This window comes from Camelus bactrianus, chromosome 4, assembly GCF_048773025.1.
Source record: "Camelus bactrianus isolate YW-2024 breed Bactrian camel chromosome 4, ASM4877302v1, whole genome shotgun sequence".
In the NCBI taxonomy this organism is placed as follows: domain Eukaryota; kingdom Metazoa; phylum Chordata; class Mammalia; order Artiodactyla; family Camelidae; genus Camelus; species Camelus bactrianus.
Genome location: NC_133542.1, coordinates 45,174,333 through 45,188,854, shown reverse-complemented (window position 1 = coordinate 45,188,854; position 14,522 = coordinate 45,174,333). Strand labels below are relative to the sequence as shown.

The 14,522-nt window shown below is 37.3% G+C and overlaps 1 pseudogene; it reads left to right on the top strand.

Moving 5' to 3' along the window:
* The window catches only part of LOC123616264 (ras and EF-hand domain-containing protein-like), a 218,416-nt pseudogene that overhangs the window by 116,687 nt on the left and 87,207 nt on the right, over positions 1-14,522 (top strand).

The following is a 14,522-nucleotide window of genomic DNA, read 5'->3' as shown; positions in this document are numbered from 1 at the left end:
CCTAAGTTGTTGGTGGCCAACAGAGCCCAGGTGGGTGTAAAAAGGTGGTCAAATGTCCTCTTGGAACACTGGAGCAGCAAGAAAGATCACAGAGAAACTCTGGACACACAGAACATGAAGGAAAGAATGGGGCTAGGGACAGAGAAAGGGGGCAGGTATGGCACCCTGGTGTTTAGCCAGGGATGAGGGAGTTTTGGGGATGGGAGGACAGAGCTGGGAAGCAGAAAGACAGAGAGGCTGCCCTGAGTGGATGGGAGGAACCTCCGTTCTGGACACCTCATTTCTCCCAGAAGGTGGCACCTCTGCATTCCCACCTTCTGACCTACCACAGAGGAGCTGAGAGCTGCAGTAAGGGCAGGAAGTGCTGTGGCTTCTTCATGATGTGGTGTGGGGGCCTGTGGGATGCCCCCGCCTCCCTGTTTCCTGAGGAAACCCAGGATGACTCCACTTACCATCAAACCAGGAGGTTGGGGCAGGAATCTCTTCCTCTGATAGGAACCAGCACTTAGCACAAAGTGTCCACTGCTAGCAGGATGCAGAGAAGCCCAGGTGAGAGGAAGCATGAATGTGTCCCTCCTCTGAATGTTGATTCTGTGCCTAAGGGGTGGGGGCCCAGCCCTTGTTGTTGTCTCCAGGGCGAGGAGGCATGAGGCCTAGGTGTGCTGAGCCACCCCCTCCAGGTGTTTTCCTAAAGCATCCCCAAAGGTCATAGGAGGTCTTGGAGCAGGCACATCTTCCCTGTCTGGTGGGAGCTGGGCCAAGAGCCACAGAGCAAGATGAGAAGGAGGTCCAGAATGAAGGGAATTGACTCAGAAGGGTCACAGCAGCGTCAGGTGGGAAGCCGAGGTTAATGTGTGCATATCCTGGCTTAGGTGGAGCAGTTCCTTCCCGTGGCCCCCCACAGGCTTCCACCTGCTCCACATTTCTATTACAGAAATTTCAGACAACTGACCATCATGGTTGCTTGTCTTGTACCTGCTCACTGCACCCTAGCAGGAAGGTCGTAGAATATGCTGAGCTAAGAAGTGAGTTGTGAGACTTTATCTCCTTGCTCTTGCTCAATCCTGTCACGCCAGCCTCTTGCCAGCAGGGCACTGAGACTCCATGAGCAGGAACCAAAACTCGATGCCCTGCTAGAGTTCCCAGCCTGTTGGAGATGCTCAGACTCAAGGGCTCAGTTATCTCTGCTTGTCCACTCAAATTCTCGTCCCTCTCCTTTGTGGGTCTTTGAGTAAAACATCCCCTGCCCCTAAATTCCCATGTCTTCTGACTCGCATCCTCCTTCCACAGCCTCATCTCTATCCTGACTGACTTTCCCATCGTCACCCTGTGCATGTCCCTGCCTGTCCAGGCTGTCCCTGGAAAGATGTTAATAATGTATGAACATAGTAGTGGAAAAAAGCAACTTACTAACATATTTATGTTACACTTTAATTTAAAAATAATGTTACTAGAATATTTTAAAGAGCTGTTTTAGGTTTGCAGAAATATTAAGCAGTAAGTACAGAGTTTTCATATACTTTCTCATCCTTGGTCACATACACAGTTTCCCCTGTTACTAACATCTTGCATTTAGCATGGTACATTTGTTGAAACTGATAAGACAGTACCATTAAGTTATTATTAACTAGTGTTCATAGTTTACATTAGGGTTCACTATTTGTGTTATACATGCTATGAGTTTTGACCAGTGTATAATGACACATACCCACCATTATAGTATCAGAAGAGTTTCATTGCCCTAAACATCCTCCCCCCCCCACCTAGTCATCCCTTTCTCCCTTACCCCAAACACCTGGAAACCACTGAACTTTAAAAAAAAATTGTGGTAAAATACATATACCATTTTAACCATTTTAAAGTGTACAATTCAGCAACATTACGTACATTCACAATGTTGTAAATAACCATTACCACTATCTATTTTCAAAACTTTTTCATCAACTCAAGCAGAAACTCTGTACCATTAAACAGTAAGTCCCCATTTCCTTCACCCTACCCCAGAACCTGCTAACCTCTATTCTACTTTCTGTGTCTTATCACTTTCCTTATTTTAGATACTTCGTATAAGTGGAGTCATAAAATATTTGTCCTTTTGTGTCTGGCTTATTTCACTTAGCATAATGCATTCAACATTCATCCATGTTGTAGCATGTATCGGAATTCAATTACTCTTTATGGCTAAATAATATTCCATTGCATGTATATATTGGATTTTGTTTATCCATTTATCTCTTGATGGACATTTGAGTTGTTCCCACCTTTTGGCTATTGCAAAAAATGCTGCTATTGAACTTTGGTGTGCAAGTGTCTGTTTGAGGCCCTGCTTTCAATTCCTTTGGGTATATACCTAGGAGAGGAATTGCTGGATCATATGGTAATTTTATGTGTAACTTTCAGAGGAACCACTGCTAAATTGTTTTCCACAGCAGCTGTACCACTAGCAATGCACAAAGTTCCAGTTTTTCCACATCCTCACCAACACTTGTTTTGTTTTTGTTTTTTTAACTAATAGCTCATGGGTTTGGAATGGTAGCTCATTGTGGTTTTGATTTTCATTTCTCTAATGATTGATGTTGAGCATCTTCTCATGTGCTTAATAGTGATTTGCATATCTTCTTCAGAGAAATGTCTGTTCAAGTCCATTACTCATTTTTGATTTGGAGTTTTTGTTTGTAATTTGTTGACCACTGATCTTTTTTATTGTTTCTGTAGTTTTGTGTTTTCCAGAAAATTGTATAGTTGGAATCATATAGTATGTCACCTTTTCAGTTTTGCTTCTTTCACTTAGCAATATGTATTTCCTCCATGTCTTAAATGGCTTGATAGCTCATTTCTTTTTAATGCTAAATAATAATCCATTGTATAGATTTACCACAGTTTGATTATCCATTCACCTATTGAAGGATATACTTGTTGCTTCTAAGTTTTGCAATTATGAATAAAGCTATTATAAAAATTTGTGTGCAGGTTTTTTCATGCACATAAATTTTCAATTAATTTGGGTAAATAGCAAGAAATAGAATTGCTGGATCATATAGTAAGAGTATGTTTAGTTTTGCAAGAAACTACCAAACTGTCTTTTAAACTGGCAGTACCATTTTGCATTCCTACCAGCAATGAATGAGAGTTCCTGTTGCTTCACGTCCTTACCAGCATTTGGTGTTGTCAGTGTTCTGGAATTTGAATATTCTAATAGGTATATAGTGGTATCTCATAGTTGTTTTAATTTTCAGTTCTCTATGACATATGATGTTGAGTATTTTTTGATATGCTTACTTGCCAGCGTATATCTTCTTTGGTGAGGTGTTCGGGTCTTGCCTGTTTTAAAATTGGGTAGTTCATTTTCTTAATGTTGAGCATTAAGAGTTCTTTGTATATTTTGGATACCAGTTCTTTATCAGATATGTGTTTTGCAGAGTTTCTCCACCTGTGGTGTATCTTTTCATTCTCTTAACAGTGGCTTTTAGAGCGCAAAATGTTTTAATTTTAACCAAGTCCAACTTAATTTTTTTTCATGGATTGTGCTTTTGGTGATGTATCTAAAAAGTAATCATCAGACCCAAAGTCATACAGATTTTCTCATAATCTCATTATTGAAAAAAAAGTATATATGTTTGTGTTTTTAATTTTTTCACTAATCTGTACTTTCTACTTTTCCTACATTGCAAATTAATGACATACTTCATTATATAATTTTTGTAAATCCCAGGGTTGGCAACATGGTAGCTTCTTTAATTTTACAAATAACATTCTGTGACCCAGATGACATAGCTTTACTGCTCTAGGTTCAGTTTCCCTGGTTTCCCTGTCTATCAGTGAGTATTGGAACAGAGAGTCACCGAGTTCCCTTTCTGTCATAAACACATAGAATGATAATGTTTATTTTCAAATTCTTTTAAAAGTTCAAGGACTTAATTGCAACATCTAGCCATGGGGCATCCAGCCATGGGGCAGGGGAGGAGTATGTGTGTATGTATAAATTTTCTTTAGACCATTCACCTAGGAATTTCTTGAAGTGCAAGGCTAGGCCTTAGTCTGCAGACACTGCCCACATGCCTTGTGCACACTGGCTGTGCTCTACACTTTGGTAGGTGAGAAAGCAAGTCCCCAACTTACAGAGAGAGGAACAGTCACACCACACCACGAAGGAGAATGCAAAACTGACACCCAGCCCCTCACTGCAGACCTTCCTCATGGTTAGTTACCATTTCCAAGGCCATGGTGTTTTCCTCAGAAACCTTCTGTGGTATGTTTTGCACATTTTTTAACTGTGGCCCATAGTAAGAAATGTAGTTTATGATGTGACCCTGTACACACATAGTTATAAACATGTATTCATAGATCTATAATTAAACCCAAAGTTTTGTGAAACAATCCTAATTTTACCACATGTGGTGCTCCCTGATATTTTCTATCCTCTCTGTCCTACTTCATTAAAGCAGTCCTAATAGTGACTCTCTGAAATGACTTCCTGGCTTCCTAATGGGTTAGGGTTAGCACTTGTAATTTGAAAAACATAGCCTTAGAATCATTATACATTTTTGATTAGGGAACTACACTTTTGTCTTTTGATTAAAAGATGGTTACCTCTAAAAGACAAGGACAACATTGTGGGGTGTAAGGTAAGCTTTCCCCTTGACTGGAGTGATGCAGGAACAGAATTCTCAAGCTTGTCTTAAGAGTCTGTGTGGTTAGAAGTTCTAGCAGATCTGGACTGCTGCTAATATACCTCTGACTGAAGAAAACCCTGCTGTATACTAGAGGCCGATCATCTATAAAGAGGCACATTTGTAAAGAAGTAATTATTTGTGCATTGTTTATAATAACATGGACAGGAAGTGTAGAGCAGTGATTCTTAAATGATGAACTGGCTGGATCCTAGGTAGATGGGAAGTGTATGTAAGAAACGCTGGAAAGTGCTGGGGGATGAGTGGATTGAAGAAGCATACCCATTACAGTATATGTATTTATGTTTGGAAAACAAATATTAAAAAGCTATTTTTTTTTGGTAACATAGACTACAGAACAGCAAAAGATTACAGTATCTTCTTGGCTTTTGGGGATGCATAGAAGGTACTAGCTCTCTAGTTTTGGAAAGCCTCCTCCCAGAAGTTGTATCAAAAGTTTTAGGGAGCAGCTGTAGGATTTTTATGTTAAAAAATTTAGAAACACTGTTCAAAGGCCTGGAATAAATATACTTGAAAAATTAATTTTTTCAAGAATGATTCCTTGGAGGAAAATCAATGATACATATTTGGTTCTTATTGACTTTTTCAGACAACACAATAAGAGTTATTGAACAAGAGCCAACCAATTAGTAGGGTTACTGTATAAGTGAAATGACTCATTAACAGTATATCAGCAAACTAACCACAGGCACCTCCTAATACACTGTAGTCTTGCTACCATGATTGTTCTCTAAGGATAACAAAAATCGCTATTAAACCACTCAATTGTTAATCATGTCATTGCAGTGGTTTTGGAGTCTGTCTTTAGAGGACTTTAATGAACTAAAGCTGACATCCACCAGTAAACCAAACAAACCACCCTTAAACACACCCAGATGAAAACACCGTAACACTTCCCAGCCCTAACCACAAACTCTAAGAGCACTTCTGTTCCTTTTACCTGAGGCGGCTCCATTTTCTTGGCCAATTTTTTTTCCCTCTAAAGACAGAAAATGTAAAGTACAACCTTAAAAAGAGTACATCACAATCCAAACAAGAATCCCAAGTCATTTTAAATTGATGTGGCTTTGATTCTGAGAGTAAACTGTGAGGCACAACAGAAATAGGCTTAATGAATGAGGCCAAAACCTTTAATGGTTAGTGGAGGAGACAAACCTGTGTACAAAAGACACCTTGATTAAAAGTGAGCATTCCTAGATATCACTGAGCATCAAGTGTTTGAGAAATTAACAGAGTCAGCTCTGATTTCCAGAGAAATAAGGGGTAGTAGTTAGTAAAAGGTAAAAACGAGTGTTTGGGAAGTCCAAACTAATATAATGAGACATAAAAAAGGAAATAAAAGGTATAAAAACTGGGAAGGAAGATATCAAACTGTTTTTGTTCACAGGTGACATGTCTGTCTATGTAGAAAATCCAAAAGAATTAACAAAACTGGAACCAGTAAGCGATTATAACAAGGTTGCAGGATACAGGGTTAACATACACAGTTTTATTGCTTTGCTATATAACAGTAATGAACAAGTGGCATTTGAAATGAAAAACAATCCCATTTGCATTAGCATCTCTAAAAGTTACTAGGTATAAATATGACAGAATATATATAAGATATATAGGAGGAAAATGACAAAACTCTTACGAACGATATCAAAGAAATACCAAATAAATGGAGAAATAGTCCATATTCAAGGAAAGGAAGGCTTATTATTATCAAGATGTCACTTCTTGCCAATTGATCTATAGATTCAATGCAGTCCCAATCAAAATTTCAGCAAATTATTTTGTAGATATCAACAAACTGAGCCTAAAGTTTATGTAAAGAAAACAAAAGACCCAGACTAGCTAACTCAAGTTTGAAGGAGAAGAACAAGTCAGAGAGACAAAAAGTGGGACAAAAAGTTATATCTAATATAGCCATCTGGCTCTCTGAACTAGAGGAAATCAGATGATAGCATGAATCTTTCCCAGGTACTGCTGCAGCCAAAAAGGCTGTCTAGATGTGTCTGTAAGGTAGTAAGATACATGTGGTAAGTTGGGTTGTGTGTGTATGTATGCACAAAGCATATATTCTCTGCAGAGAACTTCTTTATAAGAGCAAAGCTGTGTGTGTGTGTGTGTGTATGCTCTGCAGCAGGGGAAGGGAAAGGGAATCAGAAGGCTGTTTCGGAACCTCTCTCTGCAGGGAAAAGCTGCTGAGAAAGTCTGAGGAGCAGCCTCCTATCAGCAGCGACCAGAGGTGTCTCGTCCTGCTACGTTAAATGCAGGTGTAAAAGACGAGCTTTTGCTTTCAGTTGATTCTTGACGTGAGAGTGACAGCTGTTTGGAAAAGACTCAAAAGTAAGTAACAGTCATCTCCTGAAAAGTGAGAAGGCTTCATTAGGCAAAAACAAAGCAAAAGATACCTCTGAAAAGGAGGACGGGTGGAAGCAACCAAAGAGAGTTCCAAAGGTGGGCAAGGAAGCCCCAGCCTTTCTCTGAGATCAGGAGACAGAGGAAAATAAACCTAGATGGCTCTCGCTGCCCTCCATGGAGCACGTGTTGTGTATACCTTTGTGGAATGAATGTTGCATCAATGACTTGGCAACAAGAAAGTTTGAGATCATGGTGTCAGTACCTTTTCTTTTCCTCAGAATGGACCAGAAAGACTGAGCAGACCAAATCTTCAAAACTCAGTTCTAGAAAATAACGCAGTCATCAGCTCAACACGTCCATTTTGCTTCCCCAGAGGTAGAGCCTGAATGGTGAGTCAGGACTAGGAGAGAAGGGGCAACACATAGAGTAGCTACAGATGATTTCTCTGACCACAGAGGAGACTACAAAATTTTGGAATTTAGCCAGTTTCCGCAACCACAATGATAAGAAAAGACCAAAGTTACTGAAGTCAAAAGTCCCCTGCATTTATCCTACATTCTGGGGCACTGTGGCCTGGCCCACAGGAGGGTAGCTGCCCTACAGGCATGTTCAGGAAACTTAAAAATGCATCTCCTCTGTCCTGGTTTTGAGCTGGGGAAATTCAGCATGAGCAGCATCTGCACATAAGGGTGAAAATTTTCAGAGTGTTTGATAATTGGCTCCTGGAAACATGTGCCTGGAAGATTGTTTGAGAGCCCCTAGGAAAGCCACATACTAATGTAGAAAGTGGAAAACCAGCAGAACCAGGGCCTGTAAAAAAACGCAGAATGCACATCCCAACACCAGTGCACATCTGGGTGTTATCAACCCAGATGAGACTCTGAGCATAACCAAAATAACAAGAAAAGGTCTTTTTACCCACTCCACGAGACTCTTGTTCTTTGAGGAAATCTAAGCCCTAAGTGATCTGGCTGATCTCCAGTGACTGACTGTTGCTTTAGGAATCGAGTGCCTCACCACAGTGCTTTTGGAGCAGAATCATTTTTAGCCAGAGTCATTTGGCAGTAGCCTGTATGCTCCTTTTAGTTTCCACCTCTGTAGATACAGTGTCCCTCTGTTCACCCCTGTTTATACAGTACAGCAGCACTGGCTTCAGTCAGCCCAGGAAAACTTGGCCATCCTAAATTAACTGAATTATTTTGCGGTTTCCAAGGACTGAAACCAAGTCTTCCTGGACTCAGTTCAAGAGAATGAGGTGTGAGGGAGGTGCTACTGTTGTTTAATATTAACTGAAATTTCCCAAAGCTCTAATAAACCTGAGGACAAAATTATGGCATGATCTTTAGCCCCTGGAGGACTGGGATGAGTCTTCATGAAAAGCTACATGGCTGGCTTCCCACAGACTCAGAGCAGCAGTTAAGGAGTAGCACACCGTCAGCGCTTGGCTGGTGTGACCACACTTAGCCTGCAGAGCTTTTCAGCAAGATGGAGAGACACTCCCTGTTCTCCATTCTGGGCCCCTGAAGCGCAGATTCATCCCTATTTATGCACTCATTACACCCTATTTATCACCATTCACTTGTTCGTTGATTCTACAGATATTTGTTGAGTGCACTAGTTTGTGACAGGCACAGATTAGCCTCTCAATAAATGTTGGTAAATGAATAAATGGAACCTTACTCACCCTATAGAATGCAGTGTGTTTATGTATGTTTAGGGGGCAATATTGGAGGATTTTTAAAAAAGGTATTGCATAAGTTAAATCCTATAAGATGATTAAGAGTTTCCAATATGGTAAAGGAAGAAGAGTTATTCCAGAAGGAGATAAAAGTACACACAAAGGCAGGTGCGTAGATCTACAGGGACCCTACTGTGACTTAGACAAAGTGAAAACAGACTGGATGCTAGGTAGAAATAGGCAAGGAAACCTGCTTTCATATAGGATTATCAGTACAAAGAATTGATTTGAAACAGTATGCTTAAAGTGATTAGAAGGAAATATGTCCTTGGATTTCAGGAATTAAAAATAAACCGACCTAGAGAACTGCATTTTCTGAGACCCGTGAGGTGGGCAGCCTCTGAGATGGCTCCCATCAAGCTCTGCCTCCTGACACTCGTGGCATCCTATAACCTCCTCCCCTTCGGTACCTTGCTTTTTGGCCAATAGATTACAGCAGCATTGAGAAGTATCGCTTTCCATGATTAGGTTACTTCTATCTTGTTAACAACTCTATTGCCTTCTTGGTGTGCACACTTTTTATGAAGTAAACTGCCATATTGGAGAGGTCCACATGGCAAGGCACTGAAGGTGGCCTGTGACAAACAACCAGTGAGGAAAAGAAGGTCTTAGTCCAGAAAAGCCTGGGGAACTGATTTATGCCAACAACTACTAAGTGAGCTTGGAAGCAGATCCCCAGTTGAAACTTTGGATATCAGACCCTGGGCTGATACTTTGATTTTGGCCTTACAAGAGACTACGCGGTGGAGGATCCAGAATCCAAAAATCCATGTCTGGATTCTTGACCCACAGATGCCATGAGATAATAAATATGTGCTGTTATAAATGCCTAAGTTTTGGGGTAATTTGTCATGCAGCAGTAGTAATAGAGACAGGAAGTGGGGAAGCTCTGATAAATTCCAGGGCTCTCGATGTATGCACTGAAGTTATGGCAAAGGCCTTGGACGCAACATTCCTGTGCCTCACCAGCTCTGTGGGGAAGGATGTGTTCAAATCCTTTACTCTTTTTAAAAATGGGTTGTTTGCTTTCTTATTGCTGAGTCTTAAGAGTTCTTTATATATTCTGGATATGAGTCCTTTCCCAGATGTATGATATACAAATATTTTCTCCCGCTATGTGACTTATATTCTCATTCTCTTAACATTGTCTTTCAGAGGGCAGATGTTTAAAATTTTTTATGAAGTACAACTTACCAATTTATGGATCATACTTTTGGAGTTATATCTAAGAACTCTTTGCCTAACTTGTGTTCATGGGATTTCTTCTATAAATTTATTTTAACTTTCTTTTTTAAAAAATTTATTTATATTTATTTATTTACTTTTTAGCTGAAGTACAGTCAGTTACAATGTGTCAGTTTCCGGTGTACAGCAGTGTCCCAGTTATGCATATACATACATATATTCATTTTCAGATTCTTTTTCATTAAAGGTTATTACAAGATATTGAACATAGTTGCCTGTGCTATACAGAAGAAAATTTTTTTAAATCTATTTTTTATATATAGTGGCTAACATTTGCAAATCTCAAACTCCCAAATTTATCCCTTCCCACCCCCTTTCCCCAGTAACCATAAGATTGTTTACTATGTCTGTGAGTCTGTTTCTGTTTTGTAGATGAGTTTATAGTGTCCTTTTTCTTCTTTTTTTTTAGATTCCACATATGAGTGATATCATATGATAGTTTTCTTTCTCTTTCTGGCTTCACTTAGAATGATGATCTTTAGGTCCATACACGTTGCTGCATATGGTATTATTTTATTCTTTTTATGGCTGAGTAGTATTCCATTGTGTAAATATACCACAACTCCTTTATACAGTCATCTGTCGATGGACATTTAGGTCGCTTCCATGTCTTGGCTATTGTAAATAGTGCTGCTCTGAACATTGGAGTGCATGTATCTTTTCAAATTAGAGTTCCCTCTAGATATATACCCAGGAGTGCGATTGCTGGATCATATGGTAAGTCTATTTTTAGTTTTTTGAGACATCTCCATATTGTTTTTCATAATGGATTCACCAAACTACATTCCCACCAGCAGTGTAGGAGGGTTCCCTTTTCTATAAACCCTTTCCAGCATTTATCATTCATGGACTTTTGAATGATGGCCATTCTGACTGGTGTGAGGTGATACCTCATTATAGTTTTGATTTACATTTCTCTGATAATTAGTGATATTGAGCATTTTTTTTCATATGTCTATTGGCCATTTGTATGTCTTCATTAGAGAACTGCTTGTTTAGGTTTTCTGTCCATTTTTGGATTGGGTTTGGTTTTTTTTGTTATTAAGTTGTGTGAGCTGTTTATATATTCTGGAAATTAAGCCTTTGTCAGTCGCATCATTTGCAAATATTTTCTCCCATTCCGTAGGTTGTCGTTTTGTTTTGCTTATGTTTTCCTTTTTCTGTGCAAAAGCTTATAAGTTTAATTAGGTCCTATATATATGTGTGTATATGTGTGTGTGTGTGTGTGTGTGTGTGTGTGTATAAATTTTATACTTTTAGGCTTTACATTCAATCTGTGATCCATTTTGAATATATTTTTGTATGTATTGTGAAAAAGGATTGCAATTCATTTTCTTGGATATTGATAAACAATTATTCCAGCACCATTTGTTGAAATGATTTTGCTCCTTTGCTGAAAACCATCTGTCTGTACATGAATGGGTCTATGTCTAGATTCTCTGTTCTGTTTCATTGATATATTTAAGCCAATACCACACTGTCTTGATTGCTGTTGCTTTATAGTAAGTCACTTAGTATATAATACTCACTTAGTATTACTCCTCAAACTTTATTCTTTTGTAAAGTTTTTTTTGCTATTTTGGATCCTGTGTATTTCCACATGAATTTTAGAATGAGCCTGTTGATTTCTTAAAAAAAACTTGCTGTGATTTTTTATTGGGATTGACTTTAATGTGTAAATCAATTAGGGAGAGGTGACATAATAATATTGGGTCTTCTCACTCATGGACATAGTATATCTCTCTATTTTTAAAGATCTTTTAAAATTTCTATCAGTAATGTTTTAAAGATGCAGTGGATTATTCTTACATTTTTGCTATATTTATCCTTAACTATTTCATGTTTATGCTATTTTCAATGGTATTGATTTTTTAAAAATATAATTTCCATCTGTTAATTATCAGTATACAGAAGTACAAGTGAATCTGTATATCAGCTTTATATCTTACAACCTTGCTAAATTCACTTATAGTTCTAATAGCATTTTCCCCGAAATTCCACAGGATTTTGTACATAGGCAATCATGTTGTTTGTGAATAAGGGCAATTTTTCTTCTTTTTTTCCAACCTGGATGCCTTTCATTTCTTTCCCTTACTTCATAGCCCTTGCTGGGCCCTCTAGAACAATGTTGAATACAAGTTCTAAAAATAGATATCCTTGTATTGTTACTACTCTTAGAAGACTTTAAGCATCCAGTATCTCACCATTAAGTATGATCTTAGCATTGGGGTTTTCATAGGTCAGGTGGAAGAATTCCTTTCCTAGTTTGCTGAGATTTGAAAAACTAGGAAAGCATGTTGGATTTTGTCAAATGTTTTTTCTACATCTGTTGAAATGATCATGTTTTTCTTTTTTAGTTTGTTTATGATTAATGACATCACTATGATGATTTTCAAATGTTAAACCAAATTTGCTTTCCTGTGATAACCCCACTCGGTCATGATGTATTATCTTTTTTTTTTGGTTTCAATTTGCTGAAATTTTGCTTAGAAGTTTTGCATCTATACTCATGAGGGATATTTGTACCTTTTTTTTTCTTGTAATTTCTTTTTCTGGTTTTGGCATCAAGGTAGTGCTGGCCTTATGGAACAAATATTTCCTTCTCTTCAATTTTATGAAATAGTTTGTGGAGAATCGGTATTCTTTCTTCTTTAACTGTTTGGTAGAAATAATCAATAAAGATCAATAAAGATACCTGGGTCTGGAGTTTTCTTTGTGGGAAAGTCTTTGACTAAAAATTCAATTTCTTTTTTAGACATAGGGCTACTAAGTTGTTTATTTCTTCTTGAATGAGCCTTAATAGTTTCTATTTTTCAAGGAATTTGTCATTTTCATCTAAGTTGTTGAATTTATTGGTATAAAGTTGTTCATCAATCTTTTGTTATTATTTTATTATCTCTAGGGTTGGTGGAGATATCATCTCTTTCATTCCTTGCATTGGTAATTTCAATTCTATTTTTTCCCTGGTCATCCTGGCTGGAGTTTATCAATTTTAGATAATCTCAAAGAAACAGCTTTTGAAATTCTCAATTTTCTCTATTGTATTTCTGTTTTCTCTTTCATATATTTCTTTTCTCTTATTTATTATTTCCTTTTTTCTCCTTACTTTGAATTTTACTTGATCTTTTTCTCTTGCTTCTTAAGGTAGAAACTGAAATTGTTCATTTGAGATTTTTCCTTTTGAATATACCTGATTAGTGTTATATATATCTCTCTCCCTGCACCCCACAAATTTTATTCTAACTTTCATTCAAAATATATTTAGAAACTCAGTTTAAAATACTTCTGTCTTTGATTTTCCTTTAACTGGTGATTTGTTTAGAAGTGTATTATTTGGTTTCCAAATATTTGGTGATTTCCAGATGTATTTCGTAGTTGATTTCTAATTTAATTCCACTGTGATCAGAGGACATATTTTGTGTAACTTGAATTATTTTAAATTCATTGAGATTTGTATTATGATTCAGAATTTTTAAAATCTTGGTAAATGTCCCATGTGCTCTTGAAAAAAAATGTATATTCTGCTGTTATTAGGTAGAACATTCCTATAAATGTCATTTATATAAAGTTTATTAGTAGTATTGTTCAAGTCTTTTATATTTTACTGATTTTCTTTTATTTGGTCTATCAGTTATTGAGAAAGCATATTTAAATCTCTGAATATAGCAGTGGATTTATTTCCCCTTCTGTCCTATAAGCTTTCCTTTTATTTATTTTAAAGCTGTGTTATTAGGAACATTTAGGACTTTTATGCCCTCTTGATTAATTGACCCAGTTATTATTATGAAGTTATAATAATAATAATCCTTATTGCTGGTCATACTTTTTGCTCTGAAATCTTTGTGTAATGTTAATATGGCCACTGCAGCTCTTTTTTAAATTAGAATTAGCGTGGGATATATTTTTCTGTTCATTTAACCAGTTAGTGTCTTTACATTTAAAGTGTGTTTTTTATAGTCAGCCAACAGTTGGGTCTTGCTTTTCCAATCAGACAACTTCTGCCTTTTTATTGAGATGTTTAAACCACTTACATTTAATGTTGTTATTGATATGGTTGGGTTTATGTCTGTCATCTTACTATTCATTTTCTGTGTCCTTTGTACCATTTTACTCTTTTTCTGCCTTCTTTTGGATTGTTTCCTATGATTCCATCTTATCTCATTTGTTGCATTTTCTGTAAATACTTGTTTTGTTATTTTGATGGTTGTGTTACTGTTTATAGTTTAACTCTTTAACTTATTACTGACTACCTTCAAGTGATACTATACCTGTTCATGTATAGTAGACCTTAACAGTAGTATATTTTTATTTCTCCATTCTGTGCCTTTGTGGTATTGTCATACATTTTGCTTATCCATATATTTAAAAACAATGTGTTACTGTTATTTCTCTTAAAACAGTCAGTTATCTTCAAAGGATATAAAAAATAGGGAAATACATGTTTACTTATGTTCTTACCATTTGTAGTTCATTCCTTTTTATAATTCTTATTCTCATCT